This window comes from Bufo gargarizans, chromosome 4 (assembly GCF_014858855.1).
Source record: "Bufo gargarizans isolate SCDJY-AF-19 chromosome 4, ASM1485885v1, whole genome shotgun sequence".
Classification (NCBI taxonomy): Eukaryota; Metazoa; Chordata; class Amphibia; order Anura; family Bufonidae; genus Bufo; species Bufo gargarizans.
The window spans coordinates 140,422,230-140,447,050 of NC_058083.1; the positions used below are offsets into that span (position 1 = coordinate 140,422,230).

At 43.9% G+C, this 24,821-nt stretch overlaps 1 protein-coding gene across 1 annotated transcript in view; it reads left to right on the forward strand.

The window, feature by feature from the left end:
- Positions 1 to 24,821, forward strand: part of NYAP2 (neuronal tyrosine-phosphorylated phosphoinositide-3-kinase adaptor 2) — a 165,844-nt gene that overhangs the window by 49,565 nt on the left and 91,458 nt on the right. The window lies entirely within an intron of this gene.

Sequence of the window (24,821 nt, forward strand, 5' to 3'; positions counted from 1 at the left end):
TACATAAAGCATCTGCTCTGGTGGCCCCAGCGCATCCATTTACTTGCAACGCTATGCTTCCACTAAAGTGACAAGAACACTAAGTGACAGCGTCCTGCATGATAACAGATGACTGCTAAGGATCCCAGAAGTGGGAACCTCCAACAATAAGCATATGGTTGAAGTGAAACTAAGACTGAATAGGGGTTGTTGAAAGGGAATATCTCCTTTAATAAATCAGTTCATACTGTATGTTTGTCATTTGTATCTCTTTTTGTGAATTTATTTTCTTTGCAATCCCCTTGTACAATTAATTGAAAATGTGAACAGGTGCTGTATGCTTGAAGAAGCACAGGAAAGAAATGTACTCATTCTGGTGGACTTTTTTTTATTTTTATAAAACAGATACAGAGCTCAGAGAATGATATGAGTCAAAAGAACATCTAATACACAGGCTCACTTGAGCTTTGTGTAGAAGAGAGTGGAAGTCCCTAATCATGTGCCCATAACGTGGCTGGAATGTTTGAGCATTATTTAAATTACAGTGTGCAAGCAATTTAGGTTAAAAAAATCTGTACAAATGAGTCCAGGATGTTTTATATTGAATTTATATGGAAATTTTAAAATGAATATTTAGCACTGAGGGGCCTACGCCATCTATAAAGTTTCCTGATCAGTTGCCACAGCCTGTAAGGGGAAACTATTTAAGTGTACATTGTGCATAAACTTTGAAGGTTGGGTAAGTCCACTGAGCAAAAGCTGAATTTTAAAAGTCTTTAAGGGACTGGGGTGAAAAGTGATTGTCCCCTTGTCTCATTACTTACACAACTTTATGATCTTCAAACAGTGGTGTCAAATTCTTAATTAACTTTGGTAGAGAACTCACAAAGCAATCTTTTTGAATACATATGCCTTCGATATATACATGAATAACAACTCTTAACAACCACTAAAATATAGAGGATAAAGCAAACACTTGACCAATATCGACTACCAAATGCCCAATGGCTAAGGTAAATATTGTATGAAGGCGCAAGGGTCCGTCGTTGACGGAAGGTATGTGTCACCGAGGATCCTGGCCTCGGAGAAGTAAGAGACGTAATTTTCAGGTGTCAGCGGCAGCTAATGCTGATTGATACTTTGCTATTTTAGTATGATTGTATAGCTGATCCGGGATGGCTCTTACTGGGAGTAGTCAAAGTGATGGGTGGGTGACTACTCCCCACATTCCAGGCCGGGTCTTGACTGGCCTATAAAAAAAAACAGCCAGCAGTGTCAGCTGTGAGCGATTACCTCTCTCTGACAGAGGAGCTCGGGCAATCGCTGGTGTGGGAACTGAGCCCTGTGCTGGACTGAAAAGCTGAGACCCGTGTTTTGGGAGAGCAGGCCGCCTAAAGCCTGCATTTTGACTGCTGGAGGCAGAACTGCCGACAATGTGACTTTTTTTGTTATGCAAGAACTTTCTACTTGGTGTGAACAAACACCAACCTTGCAAATAGTGTTTTTTGTTTGACCGTATGTGTGAATAAACACAGACATTTTAATTACAAACTTGTACTTTCCTTTGTACTGCGCCCGCTTATCCCAACTACCAGAGCGAATCTCCACAATATATAAAGTGTAACTAATGTTTCAGGTGATTTTTTTAGAGTAAACTGTATATAACACTAATTGTTATTTTTCAAAGAGTTAGTGGGTGGAGACTAGCTGCATTGATGTATCTCATACACAGCACACAGAAAATAGATCTTGCTCTCCTATCTCTCTGTAGCACACCCCCAAAAGCAGCAGAAACATGTAAAACATTTTTTAATCCGAGACTGGGGACAGAAAGTAAAACACTTACTCAACGTATCAGCAGTATTGTTCTCCCTCTCTCACTGATAAGTGAAGAAAAAGGCATTTTTCTGCAAACAGATAAATTACAAAGTTTCTTATCGTGGCTTGTAGTATGGATTTTATGGAGGTCAAAGTCAATTTTTAATCTCTATCCATCTCTGTGTATAGGAATATTTTAGGTAATAGAGAGCTTTCTATATTTCTCAAGGAATTTGTTTTGTTCCCAAGTGACTTATTTTGTTGGTGTGGAATGTTTTTGCCTTTTCATATCCTGTATATGGCAATAACAATAAATTATAATTTCTATGAACGCTAATTAACTACATGTAAAAACAAAATTACAGTAACTTCATTTTCTATAGTTATGTCTAACTGATTTTTCAACCTTGTGATGTCCCCCTTTCATTTAGCAAATAGTGATTTGTAATTATAATGCTGTAGCCAAATCATGTATTGACTTTGACTTAAGTATCAACTCTTGTGCAAAAGACTTCAAATACAAAGTGGGAAACTTCTAAGAACACGGGATTAAGCAGCAACAGGAAGGACTTTTTATTTGTTAAGGTGCAGGAGTTTACAGCCAATGTAGGTGGAAAATATAATTCCCAGGCTCAAAACAGTTCTGGTTTCTCTCACCAAATGCAGGGTCTAAATGTACCAGTTTGGCAGTATTTTAATACAGTTTTTAAAATGTATTAAAATTATGGCTGACATTTAAGAAAATGTCACGTCTTTTAATCTCTAAATCTACACTAGAACTAAGAGGGTCATTTATTAAGCTGAAATACGCCTATATTAGGTGTTTTTTAGGTGTGGATTGCAACTGGTTGAGACTTCTCCCCGCTCATGCCAGGTCTAAAAATGTGGGTGTGGTGTGGGTGGGAAAGGGGCCTACCGGCCCATCTCATTTACCATTTTCTACACCTGTTTAAGGAGTAGAAAAATATCTAAATGTAAGACACTTAGAACCACCGCCAGCTTAGGGGTTTATTAAGACCGGCATTTTAATAGACGTCTTAATAAATGTTCCCCTAAGTCCACACATTTGACCCAATAGCAAAGAATTGGGCTGCTGTATGGAATGTCCTTGCACAAATTACTGATTTAGCTGATGTTTTGTACCTGTCTGTGACATGCATAACAGAGTAATTGCTCTATTGGACTATTGAGTGAAAACTTTAGCCCCCACAGTGATTACTTTTTGCCCCCACACTGATGATTTTGGGGAATGAGCATAGATTGTGATTAAATATTACAACTTTAATTTGGCATTTGAGTGGATAGAAATAAGGTTGGACTGAAAGGATAAATAAAGAGCAATAGTATTATGTTTTGGCAGCTTCGAACTGTGTGTATGAAAGAAACATTTCATACCCATTAAGAATTTTATGAGTTTTTATTTCACTTTTTTCCATTTAGGTAGTTTTAGAACATTAGAATTGGGTGAGGTTTTATGCTTTATGGGACTTGGAGTTGTTTTAGATTATTGGCTGTGATCCCTTCTCATTCATCCCATCTTCAATATTTTTTTACAGAGAATAATTATTTTTAATTGTGACACAATTTATACCTACCAAATGACTCCCAGTGTTTTGTAGGGTAAGAAACGTACACATGTATCTTATTGGCCGTTCAATGCTTTATTGCAGAGTAAATTAACTTTTGATATGCAAAATAGTTGGCTAATACCCAAAGGTGGTCCCAATCCTGGCATATGCTCCATGTCTCTCTTGCATACCCAATGCAAGCAATGGACAGCAACAAAATAATGTGTACCCTGCCAATCGCTGGAAATTATTTGGTAGGCATAGATCTCTCTTAAATCATCTTGGTGATATCACTGGGTCTCCACAGGAAATTCTAAATTATAATTCTGTTTGGCAATGGAAGCAGCTTTTAGTATAAATTGACTGAATCTCTGGGAACCTACTCAACAGTTTTTTATGACATCTCTAGAATGTAATATCCCAAGATTTACACCACAGTTTTGTACATTATTTCTATTGATGCTAGAATATGAAAATGTATCTAAGCATATCTCTCAGAATCGTACAACTGTATATCTCAGAAATGAAATGATTGATAAATGTCACAACTCTATGTATGTTTTTGTTTGTATATGATGTCCTACGGTATAAAACATTAACATAACCTATGGAATCAATGAATATCATAAAATATGAACGCAAGGCCAAGTAGTCAGAGCAAATGTTCTTTCTTTAATTTCAATATTACTTATAATGACCAGAGAACCAAAGAAAAAAGCCAAAAAACAGTTTGATCTCTCTCGCCCTACCTTCTTAAATTAGTGTAAGTAGCAAGCTCATCATACCCCTACCTCATGTGAAGGTCAGCACATTTTCTGATGCTACATTCAATGTCTATGGTTCAAAATATATGACTACTGTCATGAGTCTTTTCTAGTAATGAGTGATGAAGGTCTGTTGGCATAAACAGTCTACTTGCTGGATATTTCTTAAAGTGGTTGTGCCATAAACTACTTTTCACTTTAAAGTTTATTTTCTTCAATTACTGTTCCTCATTTAATTATTTTATTTATTTATTTTCAATTTACCACATTTGCTGATTTTTCTTTTCCCTCGTGCTTAAATCTTACTTCCTGGTTTGTCATGTGACTGCTGTCCCATCATGCCTTAGGGCGCTAAGTTGTGTCCTGACATCAGCAGGACATTTGGCACCAACCATGCCCCTTGGTCTTACCTCTGATGCTTATGCATTCTACAGTACAAGGCTCCTATGTAGGATGTTATCTATAGAAATTAAATAGCAAAACTGATTTGCCACAGGGTGTAATGGTCGGCTAATAACTCTAGGATATGGTAGTTTTGATAAATGGTGGTATTTGGGAAAAGTGATATAATAGTGTTATCTGTTGGGTGGGATAGATTTATATTAGTGGCACAAACCTATTTAAAGTACGCTGAGCACTTACTCATAGTGAATGCAAACATGATTTTATTAGAAGCTAGGACAGAGTTAATTCAGTGGCAATCACCATACTATGAATGTATACCATCAAGCATATAGGGCAGAACTTCAACGATGGCAGAGTGCAGAATGCACCCTTAACGGGGATGTGTCACTTCAGTAAGTTGCATTTATCATGTAGAGAAAGTTAACACAAGCCACGCACTAATATCTTGTTATTATCCATATTGCTTCCTTTGCTGGCTGGATTCTTTTTTCATCACACTATACACTGCTCGTTTCCATGGTTACAGACCACCCTGCAATCCATCAGTGGTGGTCGTGCTTGCACACTATAGGAAAAAGCATCAGCCTCTCTGGTGGCTGGGACCATGGGAGCGCACATAGGCTAGTGCTTTTTCCTATAGTGTGCAAGCACGGCCACCACTGATGGATTGCAGGGTGGTCTGTAACCATGGAAACGAGCAGTGTATAATGTGATGGAAAAATGAATCCAGCCAGCAAAGGAAGCAATATGGATAATAACAATACAATAGTAAGTGCCTTGTATTAACTTTCTCTACATGATAAATGCCACTTACTGAAGTGAGACAAGTCCTTTAATATTGGCAACGAATGCTAGGTGACACCTCTTCTAGCTCATAGATTAGGGTTCCCTAGAGATGATGTCCATGTGCTCTAATAGAGCATCTAGAAGTGACCACCCATGCTCCTTTTTATAAGGCTTTATAGCAGTTTCCTAATAATCTTTATCCCACAGTCAGGGTAGTAGCTAAAGGCTCATGGGCCCTGGTGCACGCAAGCTTGGGCCCCCCTTCCCTCAGTGCTCTGTGGCCAGTGGAAGGAAAGCACATAGTTTTCATGCTGGCTGAGGTAAAAATTGAAACGGCCCCTTCCCCCCATACCACATTCCTGACCTAACCCCTTCCCTCCAGCCAGAAGTGTAACTTGACCAGCATACACGTTCTATAATACCCATGTCTACTTATGTGGCACCAGGGTCTTTGGGCCCCCTCATGCTCCTGGGCCCGGTAGCAACTTCTACCTCTGCACCCCCTATAGCTACGCCCCTGCTCACAGTGGTCTATTATTCTGTTCTTTAAAATCATACTGCCCTTGCTGTAGTAGAAGTCATCTCTCCATGCACTGGCCTACTAGTCAGCTTGTCATAGCCTTGTGTTCATACGCAGTGGCTGATCAGATAGCTGGTGTGTCTCAGACTACCTCAGACTCCCTGTAGACGCTGTAGCTAAATTGTAGTCACAGATCACAGTCCAGTAATGGATCTAAAGAAAAGATGAGGAAACCAAATTGCAGGTAAACATCTTTAGCTACCATCTTGCATATCATTTTAAAATAAAGACTGGACAGTCAATTTAAAGGGAATGTGTCACAAAAAAAATAATTCTGCAAGTTAAAACCAGATAGCAACATATATCCGTTTTTCTAATCTAGTTTTACTTTCTGATTACAGATTTTTGCATTCTATTTTATGAACATGATTATGGCAGTGGCCATCTTGTCTAGGCTGTGCTTAAAAGGGTGTTCCAAGATTTTGATACTGATGACCTATCCTCAAGATAGGTCATCAGTATCTGATCGGTGGGGGTTTGACACCTGGGACCCCTGCCAATCAGCTGTTTGAGAAGGCACTGACACTCCTGTGAGTGCCACAGACTTATCTCAACTTACCAAGCCCAGCGTTGTATATTGTATAGCGGCTGTGCTTGGTATCATGCTCAGCCCCATTCACTTATCAAACAGCTGATTGGCGAGGGTCCTGGGTGTCAGACCCCCATCGAGAGGAGGGAACTCATTGACTTCCATAGGAGAGTTTTCTAGGCATGCTCTGTGTCTTGTGCAGAGGTCATTGTAAAAGAAAAGAATAGATAAGCTTTGACAATCACCTATTGTGAATGGAGAATCCTGTCTTATCTATATACAGAGGTGATGTCATTACAGGCAGGATTAGAATGACAGATGAGCAGATATCTGCAGTAAAGTTATTAGTACAGATCAAGATATGGCACATATTAGTAGGCCTAGTGGCCAGTGCGAAAACTGCAGGAGTTTATGTTTTTATGGAAATATAGATTCTGATAGTGGCATGCCAAGGGTGTTTCGCACCCGAGGCGGGTCCTTTCTCTGGCACCACCCCCCCAATACCCTTACAGTAGTTATACCCATATTGCGCCCCATCATGGTAGTTATGCCCTCACTGTACAACTTTCACAGTAGTTATGCCCACATTGTGCCCCCTTAAAGTACTCATTCCTTCATTGTGCCCCTTTACAGTAGTTATTCCCACATTGTGACCCCCCCACCAGTAGTTTTGCCCTCTCTGTGACCCTTTCCCAGTAGTAATGCCCTATCTGTGCCTCCTTCACAGTTGTAATGCACTCTTTGTGCCTCCCTCTCAGTAGATATGCCCTCTCTGTGCCCCTTTCACAGTAGTAATGCCCTATCTGTGTCCCCTTCACAGTTGCAATGCCCTCGCTGTGCCCCTTCAGAGTAGTTATTCCCTCACTGTGCACCCATAACAGTAATACTGCCCTCTGTGCCCCTTCACAGTAGTAATGCCCATTGTGCCCACTTCACAGTAATAATGCCCATTGTGCCTTTTCATAGTAGAAATGCCCATTGTGCCCCTTCATAGTAATAATGCCCATTGTGCCTCCTTTGTAGTAGTATTGCCCTCTGTGCCCCATAACAGTTATGTCCACCCCCTTCACAGGAGTAATACTCTCTGTGTCCCCTTCACAGTAGTAATGCCCATTGTGCCCCTTCATAGTAGTAATGCCCATTGTGCCCTTTCATAGTAGAAATGCCCATTGTGCCCCTTCATAGTAATAATGCCCATTGTTCCCCCTTTGTACTAGTATTGCCCTTTGTGCCCCCTTTGTAGTAGTATTGCCCTCTGTGCCCCTTTGTAGTAGAAATGCCCATTCTGCCCCCTTCACAGTAGTAAACCCCTCTGTTCCCCCTTTGTAGTAGTATTTCCCTCTGTGCCCCATTTGTAGTAGTATTGCCCTCTGTACCCCCTTTGTAATAGTATTGCCCTCTGAGCCCCCTTTGTAGTAGTATTGTCCTCTGTGCCCCCTTTGTAGTAGTATTGCCCTCTGTGACCCCTTTGTAGTAGTAATGCCCTCTGTGTCCCCTCCATGGTAAAAATTCCCCCTGTGTCTCCTCTGTAAAAAAAAAGTTAAAAAATAAATAAACACAGTACCTATTCTCCTTCTTACAGTCCTCTCTCCCCTGCAGGCACAGATCGCTCTTCAGCACTGTGGGCGGAGCTTGGGAAGATTCCCAGGCTGCAGGCTCCTCCCACACAGGCCAGCATTATGATCTGTGCCTCCAGGCTGAACAGTGGAGCAGGGAGAAGTCTTTCTGCTTCATAATTCAATGCGGAAGAGACGGAGCGCGGGGAGCATCTGTATTGATGGAAGCGCTCATTGCTTCTGGGCCCTGGCACCCCCTGACAGCGGGCGCCCCATCTCCTTAGCATGCCACTGGATATTGACATGGAAACTTAAAAATAACATAAAAAATTCTTTAAAAACTTATTTAACATAAAAACATAATATAAACAATAGGTCAATTTCTGATGACACGTTCCCTTAAATGATCTTTATATAAAACAGTAGTATTAAACATATTAAAACCACTTTCATTGTGTTCAGACCATTAAGACATCTTAACTATCAGGCTCCATTCAAAGCATCAGACACAAAAAGTCCTGTATGCAAGAGTATTTTGTCTGTAAAATACCTGATAACCCCATTATAGTCAAGTGTTTATCTAGTTTTAGTTATGTGTTGGATCTGGCACTTCTATTATTTTCATTGTTTTGTTCCTATGATAGAGACCAATGCAAATCATTAGCGCAGCCTCAGAGGCTGTTCACGGCATGTTTTTACCCGACGTTTAACATATATGTTGGGTACAAAGGATGCATAAGGCTAGTTCATTACGGTTTCCCATCTTTCAGAATCAAGTGAAAAAAGTACTGTATATGTTAACTGATATTTTTTTATTTTTACAATAGAACCCTACAATGACGGATACTGCTGTATGTCATATGTGAGAGGCATCCGTTTAATGTATAAGCCATGTGTATGTGTGAAATGTGGGACAAAAGCATGATTTGAACATAGCTTTAGCTGCACAATGCAATAATCATTATGGGTTTTGAAACAATAGTACAGTATGACAGGGATCACAGTCCCACAATATATAGTAGAAAAATAATAAAAGATACAATGCCCTAAAACAATTCATACAAGGTGATTGACACAATAATAATAAGGCATGACAAGCAGAATATTGCACCGGTTAGGAAGCAGGTAGGTTTCGTTAGACCATCCCAAGATACATGTTTATACGTGTCAGCAACAAATTAAATAATTCTCCTCCCCCCACCTCCCTATGTCCTTGGTAAGGCCATAGCCTGGATGTAATGAATGGAGGGTTACCCATAACATCACTGTACTTTTTAACTGTTCTGCCTTGTACCCTTGTGTGTAATGAAAATGGGTGATAAGAGATTTGCCATTTATGCAAGAATTGACGTTCTTGTTTCTCTTTGTGTCTCGGAATTTCTATTCTTTCCTTTCCCTTCATGCTGTACATTTGAGAGGTCTTTATTATTCTCAATGTGGCAGGAGGAACTGCACAAACACAGATTCCTTACATGCAAAGCCAATGTCAATGCCAAGCTTTTCACAACTCAAAACATAGCAGATACAACATAATCCTTACGAATGGTGAACTGTCGGCTCTTCTCCATCTGCATGACTGAATTACATGGCATTCTGTTCTGCTACTACATCTGGTATTGCATATATCAACGAGACACAGACTCCTAATTATTCTTATTTTTTCCATAATGTCCTTCTACAAATAGACAAAGACCTCTAATGACAACTTGGATCCAAACCATACTAACCACACGAGTCAGAGAGTGTGATTAATCTGAACACAATCTGCAATTAGGTTCTCTTTACCCTATTGTTTCCTCTCAATAGGCATAGAAATCCAGAATCCATCAAAATTCATTTTTTGAATTTTTGGTTGATATCGGATAGAATGATATCATAACAAAGTCACCATCTCTGCTCATATGTTGACAAATTCTGTTTTGCTTTATCATAAGTTAAGAAACAGTCTGTGTTTTCTGTTTAACACACATTTTTGGTATTATGCATGTCATGCTATATACAGTGGTTTGTAATATGACCTGTTTAGCAGTGCATGCCTTCCAGCTGCTAATTATTATTTTCGCACTTTCTATTCTTTGTGGCATTGATAGCAAGTTGCAGCATATTAGAAGTACATAGGAAGCCATTTTCATGCTGAATGTTGAAACATGGACAAAGATTGACTGGTAAAGCAAGACCCAACTGAGCGTGACCGGAGTTCCCAGACTATGAAGGCTATAGGACACATAACCAACCACAATTATCATGACATATTGTATTGAGTATAAGTTTGATTAGCACAGTATTTATTGGTTGCATTTTTTTATTGACAGGACCTGCACTTATAGAGGTGTTCTTGATAGATAGATTAGGTATAGCATTTATATCAACTTGTACTATATAAGGCTACTTTCACATTAGCGTTTTTCTTTTCCGGCATAGAGTTCAATCATAGGGGCTCTATACCGGAAAAGAACTGATCAGGCATATCCCCATGCATTCTGAATAGAGAGTAATCCATTCAGGATGCATCAGGATGTCTTCAGTTCAGTCATTTTAAATGATCAGGCAAAAGATAAAACCGTAGCATGCTACGGTTTTATCTCTGGCGAATAAAACTGAAGACTTGCCCGAATGCTGGATCCGCAAGCGCAGACCTTTAAAAATGAGAAAAAAATTAATACTGGATCCGTTTTGCCTGATGACACCGGAAAAACTGATCCGGTATTGCAATGCATTTTTCTGAGTGATCAGGCATTTTTCAGACTGATCAGAAAAAATGACATGCGTTTGCATACAGTTTGCCTGATCAAGCAGTTTGCATACAGTTTGCCTGCCGGAATCAAACAACGCAAGTGTGAAAGTACCCTTAAGCTGTAATTTCTGCTCCACAAATAGACTCACTTCTCAGCTCTAGAGAGTATAGGGGTAGTTTCCATGACCCATACACAGTAAATGACAGCCTTCCATATATTATGAAAATATGTGATCTGCACTCCGATGTTCTGCTCTGGGTAATCTGAGATGAGGGATATCACGACACTCCAGTTTAAATACAGGTCCTTCTAAAAAAATTAGCATATTGTGATAAAGTTCATTATTTTCTGTAATGTACTGATAAACATTAGACTTTCATATATTTTAGATTCATTACACACCAACTGAAGCAGTTCAAGCCTTTTATTGTTTTAATATTGATGATTTTGGCATACAGCTCATGAAAACCCAAAATTCCTATCTAAAAAAAATTAGCATATCATGAAAAGGTTCTCTAAATGAGCTATTAACCTAATCATCTGAAGCACAACGAGAAGAGGTGACCGGACCCTGAGGAAGATTGTGGCGAAGGACCGATTCCAGACCTTGGGGGACCTGCGGAAGCAGTGGACTGAGTCCAGAGCCACCGTGTACAGGCGTGTGCAGGAAATGGGCTACAGGTGCCGCATTCCCCAGGTCAAGCCACTTTTGAACCAGAAACAGCGGCAGAAGCGCCTGACCTGGGCTACAGAGAAGCAGCACTGGACTGTTGCTCAGTGGTCCAAAGTACTTTTTTCGGATGAAAGCAAATTTTGCATGTCATTCGGAAATCAAGGTGCCAGAGTCTGGAGGAAGACTGGGGAGAGGGAAATGCCAAAATGCCTGAAGTCCAGTGTCAAGTACCCACAGTCAGTGATGGTCTGGGGTGCCACGTCAGCTGCTGGTGTTGGTCCACTGTGTTTTATCAATGCAGCTAGCTATCAGGAGATTTTGGAGCACTTCATGCTTCCATCTGCTGAAAAGCTTTATGGAGATGAAGATTTCATTTTTCAGCACGACCTGGCACCTGCTCACAGTGCCAAAACCACTGGTAAATGGTTTACTGACCATGGTATTACTGTGCTCAATTGGCCTGCCAACTCTCCTGACCTGAACCCCATAGAGAATCTGTGGGATATTGGGAAGAGAAAGTTGAGAGACGCAAGACTCAACACTCTGGATGAGCTTAAGGCTGCTATCGAAGCATCCTGGGCCTCCATAACACCTCAGCAGTGCCACAGGCTGATTGCCTCCATGCCACGCCACATTGAAGCAGTCATTTCTGCAAAAGGATTCCCGACCAAGTATTGAGTGCATAACTGAACATAATTATTTGAAGGTTGACTTTTTTTGTATTAAAAACACTTTTCTTTTATTGGTCGGATGAAATATGCTAATTTTTTGAGATAGGAAATGTGGGTTTTCATGAGCTGTATGCCCAAATCATCAATATTAAAACAATAAAAGGCTTGAACTACTTCAGTTGTGTGTAATGAATCTAAAATATATGAAAGTCTAATATTTATCAGTACATTACAGAAAATAATGAACTTTATCACAATATGCTAATTTTTTGAGAAGGACCTGTATATGCAATTATTTTTAATAATCAAAGAAATATGTTCACTAGTGTTGGGCAAATATTTAGAATATAGTGATACATACATATTCGTATATTTAAATATATTCTAGATTCTTTTTTTATCATCTGAACCCATGATCCCTCCCTGCTTCTTGCTTGTGGGCCAGTGAGAAGGCTGCAATGTCTTTGCCTGAGCTTAGCCACATCCCTAGCAACCAATAGGAAAGTTGCCTCCCCCTTACTATATAAGAACCTCCCCAGCAGCCATTTTTCTGTAGTTTTTAAAGTTCGGAGAGAGAGAGCAGTGTCATTGCTGTGCTCTGTGCTTTCCACTGCATTAGATAGATAGATAGTTAGCTTATATATAATATACAGATAGTTAGGGGGAGATAGTCAGTGTAGGTTAGATAGTGATATAGTGTAGCTGATAGGTTCTGCTGTCCATACAAACATGCTACAGACATAGTGCTGTGATGTCACAACAATACATAGAGCACCAATCAGTAATATGTAGTCAGATCTGCTAAAATGTGAAGTTTCACATATTGTGCCAAAATATTCGCATCATTAGTGCCGATTAGCGCAATCGCGAATATATTGGAGCACTCTATCGCATACAAAGCCATTTTTAATGTTCTGCCAAGCCAGGAAACTTCTAGCAGCTTGGAAAATGTAGCAAAAGTGACCCACGCCTGTATTGCGCGTATATTACGGAAATATTACATTGCCGATTTTCGCAATCAAGAAAATAATCATATATATAATATATGACAAATATTCTACAAAATATTCGCGAAATATCGCAAATTCAAATATTGTCCCTGCTGCTCATCACTAATGTTCACATCACATTATCTTCTATATAGTATTGTTTACATCCAGAGAAAGAAAAAATATATTGGCCACATTGTGTTTCCCGAACGTTTCGATCTATCATTAGACCTTTTTCAGCGGGCTCTGTAATTAACATATAGCAATTTATATTTGAGCTGGTGTACAATATATGGATAGTTATGGATAAAAGAGATTGAGAAAAAGATGTGTAGGTAGGAGTCCAACTGAAAAAATGGCGTGGTGTTAAACAGGCAGGAAGTGCTTAAACCCATATGCAGTTGTGCATATATATATACAGGGGAGCAAATCCTGCACTTGTGGCCCGTTGCTAATGGCGATGCCCAGCAAAAATGCATACAGTGGGTGCCCGCAGCGGACCACAAGTACCACAATAGACATCCTACACAAGGTAGCAATTATGTGGATGTGATAACCAATATAACAATATAATAACATTTAAAACAGGTGCACTCTGCGGTCTTACTAAACCCTTATACTGATGTTAAAATGGAGAGATTAGCCAACATATCCTACTATGTAGGACATGTCTGAGCCCGAGCACCGCGCCAAGGTTTCTCAAGTAGCTCGAGTCCTAATACTCACCTACCTGTGCCGTATGGGCAATAACAGGGGCCAGCTGTCTAATTACAGGAGCGTGAGGTCCGACTCACAGAAAACTCACCAGTTACCTCCAGCATGTAGCCATGCTAGCAATGAGAGGAGGAAGAAGTCTGCGAGTCCTAATCAAGACTGGCTGGTATGGCCCAGGCCTCACAGGTGCACCTAAATGTAGCCTGTGGATGAAAAACAGGCACATTTAAATTGGAGTTTATACACCTCCAAGCCTCTCTATACAAACCAATAGAAAAAATGGCATGGTGTTAAACAGGCAAGAAGTGCTGTGCAGTTGTGCATATACTGTATATACAGGGGAGGAAATCCTGCACTTGTAGCCCGCTGCTAATGGCGATCCCCAGTAAAAATGCATAGAGTGGAGAATGCCTGCAGCGGACCACAAGTACCACAATAGACATCCTACACAAGATAGCAATTATGTGGATGTGATAACCAATATAACAATATAATAACATTTGCAAAGGCAGGTGCATGCTGCGGTCTTAATAAACCCTCATATTGATGTTAAAATTGAGAGATTAGCCAACAAATCCTACTACGTAACATAACCTATTCGATGTGCCAGGTGGGACTTTGCTATGCTGTGCTGCGGCTGTTGTGCCTGGAAGCCAAGAGCCACACCGGTCCTGCACTGCTTTCAGCTCTGCGGTTACAGGTCTATCAGTGGCTAACCCTGCTCAATTTGACAGTTAGTAAAGTGATGTGCAACAATGGTGCCAATCTGCTGAGCGCGCTGAAACAGGGCAAAATGACACATGTGCCATGCATGGCACACGTCCTGAACATAGTTGTGCAGCGATTCGTTGCCAAATGCTCCGGGGTCCAGGACGTCTCGCGGCAGGCCAGGAAAATTTCTGGCCATTTTAGAAGATCTTACACAGCCATGGCTCGCCTTGCTGATGTTCAACGGCGACACCACTTGCACGTCAGACATCTGATTTGTGACAGCCCGACACGCTGGAACTCTACCTTGTATATGCTTGATAGGCTGCTCCAGCAGAAACGTGCCGGTAACGACTTCCTGTACAAACACTGCAGCAGGGCAGGTTCTGGGGAGCTTGGTTTCTTTTCCCCGTGCCAGTGGCTGTTCATGCGCGACGCATGCAGACTTTTGCGGCCATTTTATGAGATCACCAAACTGGTCAGTCGCAGCCAGGGCGCCATCAGTGACATCGTACTTTACGCCTTCTTTCTGGAGCGTGCATTGCGTCATTTAATTGATCATGCTGTCGAGGAGCAGGAAGATGAGGAAGTCACAAGGCTGAATGAATTCCCAGGGGTTACTACTCCATCTGAGACAAGTCAGCAGGATTCTGAAGAGGAGTCAGAGGAGGATGGTGGCTGGGGGAAGGATGAGGAGCAAGAAGGGCCCCTGTATAAAAAGCATAAGGGGCAAGGATCAGTACTGGGTGGCAACGTACTTAGACCCCCAGTACAAACACAAAATGGCGGACATGTTACCAGCATCACAGAGGGCTGGCAGAATGCAGCATTTCCTGGCCTTCTGCGAGAGATGCTGCATTCTGCTGTTGCGGGCACTGGCAGAGGAATTTCCACCCACAGCGAAACAGATGCGGGTACCAATCCTACCGAGCCTGCAAGAAGTTGGCGGTTTGAAGATGTGTTGTCCACTTCAGATATGAGATCATTCTTGCAGCCAACTCATCCACAGCCGCCCTATGGATCCTGCTTTAGGGAACGGCTAGACCGACAGGTGTCCGACTACATCGGGTTAAAGGCCGATTTGGACGCTCTGAGAAGCGAGGAATGCCTGGACTACTGGGTTTGCAGGCTTGACCTGTGGCCAGAGCAACCCCAATTTGCCATGGAACTCTTGGCTTGCCCCTCGTCGAGTGTCCTGTCCGAAAGGACGTTCAGCACAGCAGGGGGAATCGTGACCGATAAGCACATTTGCCTAGCTCACGACAGTGTGGACTACCTCACATTTCTAAAAATGAATGAGGTATGGATCTCGGAGGAATTCAACACCTGTGATGACCATGTGTAATTGAAGTTCCACATGTCAATCCACACATATCCGCCACCACCCAGAGCAAAGAATGGTCATTGTCTTATGTATTGTAGGAAGGCGCAAGGGTCCGTCATTGACGGAAGGTACGTGTCACCGAGGTTCCTGGCCTCGGTGAGATAAGAACCAGTTATTTTATGTGTCAGCCGCAGCTAGTGCTCACTGACACTGTTTTATTCTTAGTGTGGCTGAAAAGCCGATCCGGGCCGGTTCTTATTGGGAGCAGCCAAAGAGCAGGGTGGGTGGCTGTTCCCCTCGTCCAGGCCAGGTTTTGGGCTGGGGTTTAAAAGCCCAGCCAGAAGCTCAGCTGGGTGTGGTATGTTCCTCCAAGTAAAAGTGGTGCTGTGAAGGCTCTGTGTCTTGGGGAGCTGCATGAGAGCCACCAGCTGGAAGCCAGGCACCCTAAAAGCCTGCTGTGGATATTCAGGTGACGTGTTCATTTGGAGTTCTGTGGACTTTGGCCATGTGAAATAACATGGGGAATTTCTGTGGTGTGAATTAACACCAGGACTCTGCCAAGTGTTTGTGTTATTTTTTTCCCTTGTTGTGTGAATAAACACTGACTTTTGCTTTACTACCGTGTTCTTGCCTCTGTACTGCGTCCGCTTACCCTGCCTACCAGAGCGAATCCCCCACAATTGGTGGCTTGGAGCGGGCAAGCGCAGTGAGGCTGGCGTGAACGCCGAATTTTTTTTTCTCTCTCACGGTTGTATGTCATTTATCAAACCGGCTAGATTTAAACCGGTGTCAAGAGACAAAATGGAGGCTGTTATGAAGGCCCTCGTGGAAGCTAACCTGCAGCAACGCGAGGCTAATAAACAGCAGCAGGAGACCAACCAGTTGCTGCTACAACATGTAATGGCATTACAGTCAGCAGGAGGAACCCCAAGCTTACATGATGCCCGGAAAGCAGTACGTGCAGCGATCCCTAAAATGACCCCTGCAGACGACGTCGAGACCTACCTGGCAATGTATGAAAAAGTGGCCACCAGGGAAAAGCTGCCCCAAGACCAGTGGGCTGAGATCGTCGCTCCGTTTCTGACGTCAGAGTCCCAGCGGGTGTTTTTTGACTTGCCTGACGATCAAGCAGCCGACTACCCAAAGGTAAAGGGGGAGATCTTGGCAAGACTGGGGGTGAATGTACTGGTCCGGGCCCAGCGGGTGCATCAGTGGGGGTTCAACCCGGCGGAGCCCGTGAGACCCCAGTATTATGACTTGCTTAACCTGTTACAAAAGTGGCTACAACCTGACGTGTTGAGCCCCACTGCTATGTTGGACCGGTTATTAGCAGACAGGTTCTGGAGGGCTCTGCCACCCCCTCTCCAGCAATGGATTGGCCAGGTCTCCCCAGGGAATGCGCTGGAGATGGTCGACCTGGTGGAGCGCTATGAGGCCACCCGGAACTTACAGGGGGGTTCTGTTGGGAGGGGGGCAGTCAGGTCCCGTAACTCTCCACCCCGGACCCAACAACCGGTGCCCATCAAACCTGCCCGGGATATAACCCCTGTGGACCCCGCTCCAATAATCTGCTGGCGGTGTCGGGAGCCAGGTCATGTTCGAGCTGACTGTCCTCGTCAGGGGGAACCCATGGACACGAACTGTGGCTTCCGTCATTCATTATATGCCGGGAAACTGTGTGCAGTGGGTGCTTCGGAGTCTCTGAACCACCTGTGCCAGGTTGAGGTGGGAGACACTCCAGCGGAGGCTCTGTTGGACTCAGGAAGTCTGGTGACCCTGGTAAGGGCTTCCCTGGTACGCTCCGCTGAGTACACCGGCCGTAAAGTTGGAGTCATGTGTATCCATGGGGACTTAAAAGACTATCCTACTGCTATAGTGACTCTGTCTACGGTTTCCGGCAGATGGATCCACGAGGTGGCTGTTGCAACCCATCTCCACTATGAACTTATACTAGGGAGAGACTTCCCGGGCTTCACGGCACTGTGGCCGGTTCCGAGAGTGACTGATATGCATGATACAGGTGTAACCCTAGCAGAATGGCCCGGCTCAGGGGGGAGACCAGAACCCTGGGAACCTGAGTCTAAAGGTCCTGCGGTAGGGGTGACCGCCACCTCGGTGGAAGAGGAGGAGACAACCCCACTGAGTGTAATGGTGGGAGACATGGAGGACTTGCCGCCGGGGCCTGAGCTGGCAGACCTCAATGTCTCTGGGGATAATTTTGGTACCGCGCAACACCGGGATCCAACCTTATCCCGGGCCTGGGAAAATGTGCTAATAATAGATGGTGAACCACAACAACCAGGGGCAGAGTCGGTGTTCCCCCGTTTTGTGGTCCAGCAGGGTATGTTGTATCGGGTAAATCAGCTGCGAGGTGAGTCCATTGAACAGTTGGTGGTGCCTCAGGCTTATCGCAAACTCGTGTTAGAGTTAGCACACCAGCATGTTCTTGGGGGTCATCTGGGAATGCAGAAAACACAGGACCGGATACTACAACGGTTTTACTGGCCCAGTGTGTTTAAAGAGGTGGATGAGTTCTGTAAGTCTTGCCCGACCTGCCAGGCAACTAGCCCCCAGCACCTTTTTCGCAGTCCCTTGGTACCCCTCCCGATCATTGAGGTACCGTTTGAGCGAATCGCTATGGACCTGGTAGGTCCTGTACCAAAGTCCGCCCGGGGACACCAGCACATCTTGGTTGTCCTTGATTACGCTACTCGGTACCCGGAGGCAGTGCCACTGCGACATACTTCTGCGAAACTTATAGCTAAAGAGCTAATGGAGATGTTCTCCCGAGTGGGGCTACCTAAAGAGGTCCTGACTGACCAGGGGACCCCTTTTATGTCCAAGGTCATGAGGGAACTCTGCAAGTTGCTGCGTATAAAACAGTTACGGACGTCCGTGTACCATCCACAAACGGATGGACTGGTGGAAAGGTTTAATAAAACTCTAAAAACCATGTTAAAAAGGGTGGTGACCAAAGATGGAAAGGATTGGGACCTTCTTCTGCCCTATCTCATGTTCGCAGTGCGAGAGGTGCCCCAGGCCTCTGCTGGGTTCTCGCCCTTCGAATTGCTATATGGCAGACATCCTCGTGGCTTGTTGGACGTAGCCAAGGAGGCATGGGAACAACAACCCACTCCACATAAAAGCGTCCTGGAATATGTTACCAAGATGCAACAGCGGATAGAGACTGTTTTGCCTCTTGTCAGGGAACATATGGAGGCCGCTCAGCGAGCCCAGAGTCGGATCTATAATCGGCAGGCTCGGGTCCGGAACTTTAACCCGGGTGATCGGGTTTTGGTTCTGGTGCCGACAGTGGACAGTAAGTTCCTAGCCAGGTGGCAGGGGCCCTACGAGGTACGTGAAAGAATAGGAGAGGTAAATTACAAGGTACACCAGCCGGGGAGGCGGAAGCCGGAGCAGGTTTACCATGTTAATTTGCTAAAACCTTGGAAGGATAGGGAAACCTGTACGGAAGACAGCCCGCGACCGGGCTTTCTTGGACAAGAGGTTCCGGCTCCTAAGTCTGATGCAAGGGAAGCGGTTGCCACAATAAAAATTGCTGACAGCCTCTCCCCTAAACAGGCTCAGGAAACCAGGGAGTTTGTTAGTCGGAACACGGATGTGTTCTCAGACCTCCCTGGACGCACTTCCGTAATCCAACATGATATTGTCACCGAGCCTCAGGCAAAAATCCGGTTAAAAGCATACCGAGTACCCGAGGCTCGGCGAAAAGCCATATCGGAGGAAGTGCAACTTATGTTGCGGTTGGATGTTATCGAGGAGTCTAAAAGTGAGTGGGCCAGTCCGATAGTATTAATACCCAAGCCAGACGGGACATTGAGGTTCTGTAATGACTTCCGCAAACTTAATGAGGTGTCCAAATTTGACGCGTATCCCATGCCCCGAGTGGATGAGCTTATTGAAAAATTGGGCCAATCCCGGTATTTTTCTGTGTTGGACCTCACCAAAGGCTACTGGCAGGTACCCTTGACAGAGGCTGCCAAAGAAAAAACGGCTTTTGTCACGCCAGAGGGGCTGTATCAGTACAAGGTATTACCCTTTGGTCTACATGGTGCTCCCGCCACGTTTCAAAGGCTAATGGATATTGTACTCCGTCCACATCGTCGATACGCTTCGGCGTACCTGGACGATATCGTTGTCCATAGCACCGACTGGGAAAGTCACCTTCCTAAAGTACAGGCTGTAGTGGACTCCCTTCGAAAAGCGGGACTAACAGCTAACCCAAAGAAATGTGCAATAGGGTTAGAGGAGGCTAAATACCTTGGGTATGTCATTGGACGTGGAGTCCTTAAACCCCAAGTGAGCAAAATAGAAGCGATACAGAATTGGCCCCGACCTGCCACCTCTAGACAAGTAAGGTCATTCCTGGGAATAGTGGGCTATTACATGAGGTTCGTTCCCCATTTTGCCACTTTAGCGGCTCTGTTGACAGGGCTTTTAAAGGGACGGAAGTCCGTGATAGTCCGCTGGAATGACCAGGCGGAAGAGGCTTTCTCCGCTTTGAAGTCGGCCCTGTGTGGGTCACCGGTTTTGGTGACGCCCGACTTCAAGAGGGAATTTGTGGTCCAGACTGATGCCTCCGAAGTAGGCCTCGGTGCGGTACTGTCTCAGGAAGTCAACGGGGAGGAGCATCCCGTTGTCTTCCTCAGCCGTAAGCTCACTCCAGCGGAGACCCGGTACAGTATAGTGGAGAGAGAGTGCCTGGCCATCAAGTGGGCACTCGAGTCTCTCCGCTATTATCTATTGGGGAGGAAATTCCGTCTGGTGACCGATCACTCCCCTCTCAAGTGGATGAGCCAGGCCAAAGAGAGGAATGCTCGGGTCACCAGGTGGTTCTTGTCGCTGCAAAACTTCAAGTTCACAGTAGAACACAGGGCAGGCCGGTTACAGGGAAACGCGGATGCCCTGTCCCGAGTACACTGTCTGGCGTGTGTTCACCCCCTCAGGGTTGAACAAAGGGGGGAGGTATGTAGGAAGGCGCAAGGGTCCGTCATTGACGGAAGGTACGTGTCACCGAGGTTCCTGGCCTCGGTGAGATAAGAACCAGTTATTTTATGTGTCAGCCGCAGCTAGTGCTCACTGACAATGTTTTATTCTTAGTGTGGCTGAAAAGCCGATCCGGGCCGGTTCTTATTGGGAGCAGCCAAAGAGCAGGGTGGGTGGCTGTTCCCCTCGTCCAGGCCAGGTTTTGGGCTGGGGTTTAAAAGCCCAGCCAGAAGCTCAGCTGGGTGTGGTATGTTCCTCCAAGTAAAAGTGGTGCTGTGAAGGCTCTGTGTCTTGGGGAGCTGCATGAGAGCCACCAGCTGGAAGCCAGGCACCCTAAAAGCCTGCTGTGGATATTCAGGTGACGTGTTCATTTGGAGTTCTGTGGACTTTGGCCATGTGAAATAACATGGGGAATTTCTGTGGTGTGAATTAACACCACGACTCTGCCAAGTGTTTGTGTTATTTTTTTCCCTTGTTGTGTGAATAAACACTGACTTTTGCTTTACTACCGTGTTCTTGCCTCTGTACTGCGTCCGCTTACCCTGCCTACCAGAGCGAATCCCCACAGTATATACAGCAGCATAAAAGGCCTCTTCTATCAGGTGAATGTTTTTGGGGCCTGTACTGGCCTATAGTAAAAATTTTATCCAGTGACCGCCTAATTTACCTCCAGCCACATAATCACAAGTTCTTTTCTGTCAGATGAATGCCTAATTTTTGGGGCCTGTACTCCTGTGGCCTAAAATTAAAATTTTCTAAGCTCCAGCATGGCACATTTTTAACAGTGTCCCTTTAAGACGCATAAAAATGGCCCCTAATTAAAATACATATTTTTTTACGGAATTTTTGCCAATAATCCCCCACTGGTATGTAGAGATGGCCTTGCGGTTCGCCCGGCGGTCGTTTCGCTGCGAAATTTGAGTGTTCGCGATTCGCCAAACATGTGAACATATGGAGAATTTCGCGCCCGCCATATTCTTTTACATTGTGAAGAACTTTGACCAATGACACATCCATCAGGTGGTACAGGACAGCCAATTGAGACATTTCAGCACATGGACATACCCCCTACCTTATAAATAAACCTGATCTGGCCACCATTTTACATTCAGTGTTTTGCCAGTGTAGGGAGAGGTTGCTGTGTGGAGCAGGGACAGACTGTTAGGGACACCAAATGCTAGCTAATAGGGCCACAAAAGTCATTTTAAGCACTAGTATAGGTGTTCTATCGATATGTGTGATACACAGAGGGGTGCGATATACTTATAATATACTTTTATAATGAGTCAAAAACACATAGATCTATATAGTGATCACCTGGAAGTCAGGGGGCTAGGGGCTTACTAGGGCCATTTTTATATAGGGTAAGGTTCCGGACATGGTCACTCTTATCAGGGCGGGTGGTCTGTGCTTAGGCTATAAGGGCCAGAATAGCACCCCCTTGTAGGGCAATATCAGGGACAGTTCTTTGTCCACCCTGTCCTTCAATACCACATCATCATCTAGCCCAGGGATGGATGTTTTTTTGCTTTCCCTCCTGGATTCATCGATGTGCACTGGAACCCCCTCGGATTGTGGTAGGACATATGGTTTCTGATTTGGTGCCGCCGAGCACCTGATTTAATGCCGTCGAGCACTTGTTATTGCCTACCACATCTATGCTTTTTGCTTAACTTTAATCATTTAATTTATTTTCATTTTAAAGAATATCTTTTCCATTCACACATCCGCAAAATGAGTCTGCATCCGTTCCGCAATTTTGTGGAACGGGTGCCGACCTATTCATTTTCAATGGGGCCGGAATGTGCTGTCTGCATCCGCATTTGCGGATCTGCACTTCCGCATCTGTGCTTCCGTTTCTGCAAAAAAATAGAACATGTCTTATTCTTGTCGACAATAGCAGACAAGATTAGGCATTTTCTATTATAGTGCTGGCGATGTGCGGTCCACAAATTGCGGAATGCACATTGCCGGTGTCCGTGTTTTGCAGATCCGCAAAACGCTTACGGACGTGTGAATGGACCCTCATAGTAAAATTATTAAAGGTTACGTTTTATCTTCATGTATATTCTAATGGATTGCCTTCCTTGTGCAATGTTATAATATACTTTCTATGTAGAAAGTATATTATAATGCATTTATATTGTGCGGCAGTTGTGTGTGGTTCTGCTGCGATACTGCAGGTATATAGAGGGACAAGCGTTATTGGAACAAATAATTTCTACTGGTGTGATTTACCAGTCGCCCCCCCCCCAAAAACTGATTGAAGCGTGGTGTAATATATCAATATACTTTCTTTATAGTGCATTTAGGTACTGTATAGTGCATTTGTGCATGCACGTATGCGAAAATTATATTGCTGATATTTTGCATTGAAAAAAATTATGAATGGAGATCGCTAATTCGAATAATACATCTGGTATGTCACTGTCCATGCTGTGGGACTATTTGTGCACTTCTAGTAATTATTTATTGGCTGCAAATATGAGCTGAAGGTTTTTCAGGTTCGCCTGCTATTAAAATGAATGGGACCCGCCGCGAACTTGCGGTTCGCGAACATTTGAACATTTGAACTGTCCAACACTAGTAAGGGCAATCCTATATGTGTTGCGTGTTTTCCTAGGGTGTTCTATAAATGGCCGATCGTGGAGAGCGTTGGCGGGTGACGTCAGAGCTAATGACGTCATCGCGCCGAGGTATATAGCGAACATTTGAACTGTCCCGGCCGATGTTCGTCCAACACTAGTAAGGGCAATCCTATATGTGTTGCGTGTTTTCCTAGGGTGTTCTATAAATGGCCGATCGTGGAGAGCGTTGGCGGGTGACGTCAGAGCTAATGACGTCATCGCGCCGAGGTATATAGCGATAGCGCTACCATACAGGCTTCCTATCACTTAGTGCGTAAGCGCACGCATGCTCCACCTCGGTGCGATGATGTCATTAGCTCTGATATATATTTTTTTCTCTGGATGTAAACAATACTCAGAGGAAGATTATGTGATGTGAACATATTTATTTAACCATTAAAAAGAATTGCATATATTTAAACTGGAGTGCCGTGATATCCCTCATCTCAGCCTTCCATATATACGCACAGAATTGTAGCTGTCAATCATTGTCTGTAGATGGCAAAGACGACTGGCTAGACGTGATACTTCTGAGATTTACATGAAGATTAGCATACTATAAGTAATTACAATACTTCACAGTTTGGAGTAAATTACATATGATTCTTACCAGCAGCTTTTTACTCAGTTGATCCATCAGATAAGGCAGGAGGAAGGCCAAGCGATTAGGCATGCACTATACTGAAAAGCTCCTGTCCAGTATAACCATAGGTCCTTGGTCACTGTCTGAATGCCTAAATAGTCAACTTTGCCCTGGTTTGAAAACAGCGAATGCCGCATTAAAAACCAAGCCTGATCTAGTTGATGATTGATTTACAGTCCTAATAAAGACCAGGGTTTTTTCATGACCATATTCACATCCTTCTTTATTTAAAGAGACATAAATTAAAGCATATTGTATGTACATTTATTGCATACAGTACATACTGTAAGAGAAATCAATTGTGCCTGGAAACTAATTTTTTGATGACAAAAGGCTGATGTTCAGCATCTGAGATGAGCCCCAGTAGTATCTTGAGGTACATTAGCGTTTAAGTGTTTTTCTTGGAGAACAATATTGACAACTTATTCTCAGGTACCCCCACCAATCAGTTTGATGAGAGTGTGATGCTCCCGCCAGCGTTGTGACCTCCTCACAGCATACCAGGCACTGTGCCATACACTTTATACTGGCTGTGCTTGGCATTGCAGAGCAGGACCTTTCCATTGAATGGGACTGAGATGCGCGTAGACCATGAGACCGATAAACACAAATGTCACTCAATTAGAAAGCTACGGCAGCTCTCACCGGAACGGCGTGGCCTCTTTTAACAGCTGATCTGTGGGGGTGTTGGGAGTTGGACCCCCCCACTTATCTGATATTGATGACCTATCTTAATGAGAGGCCA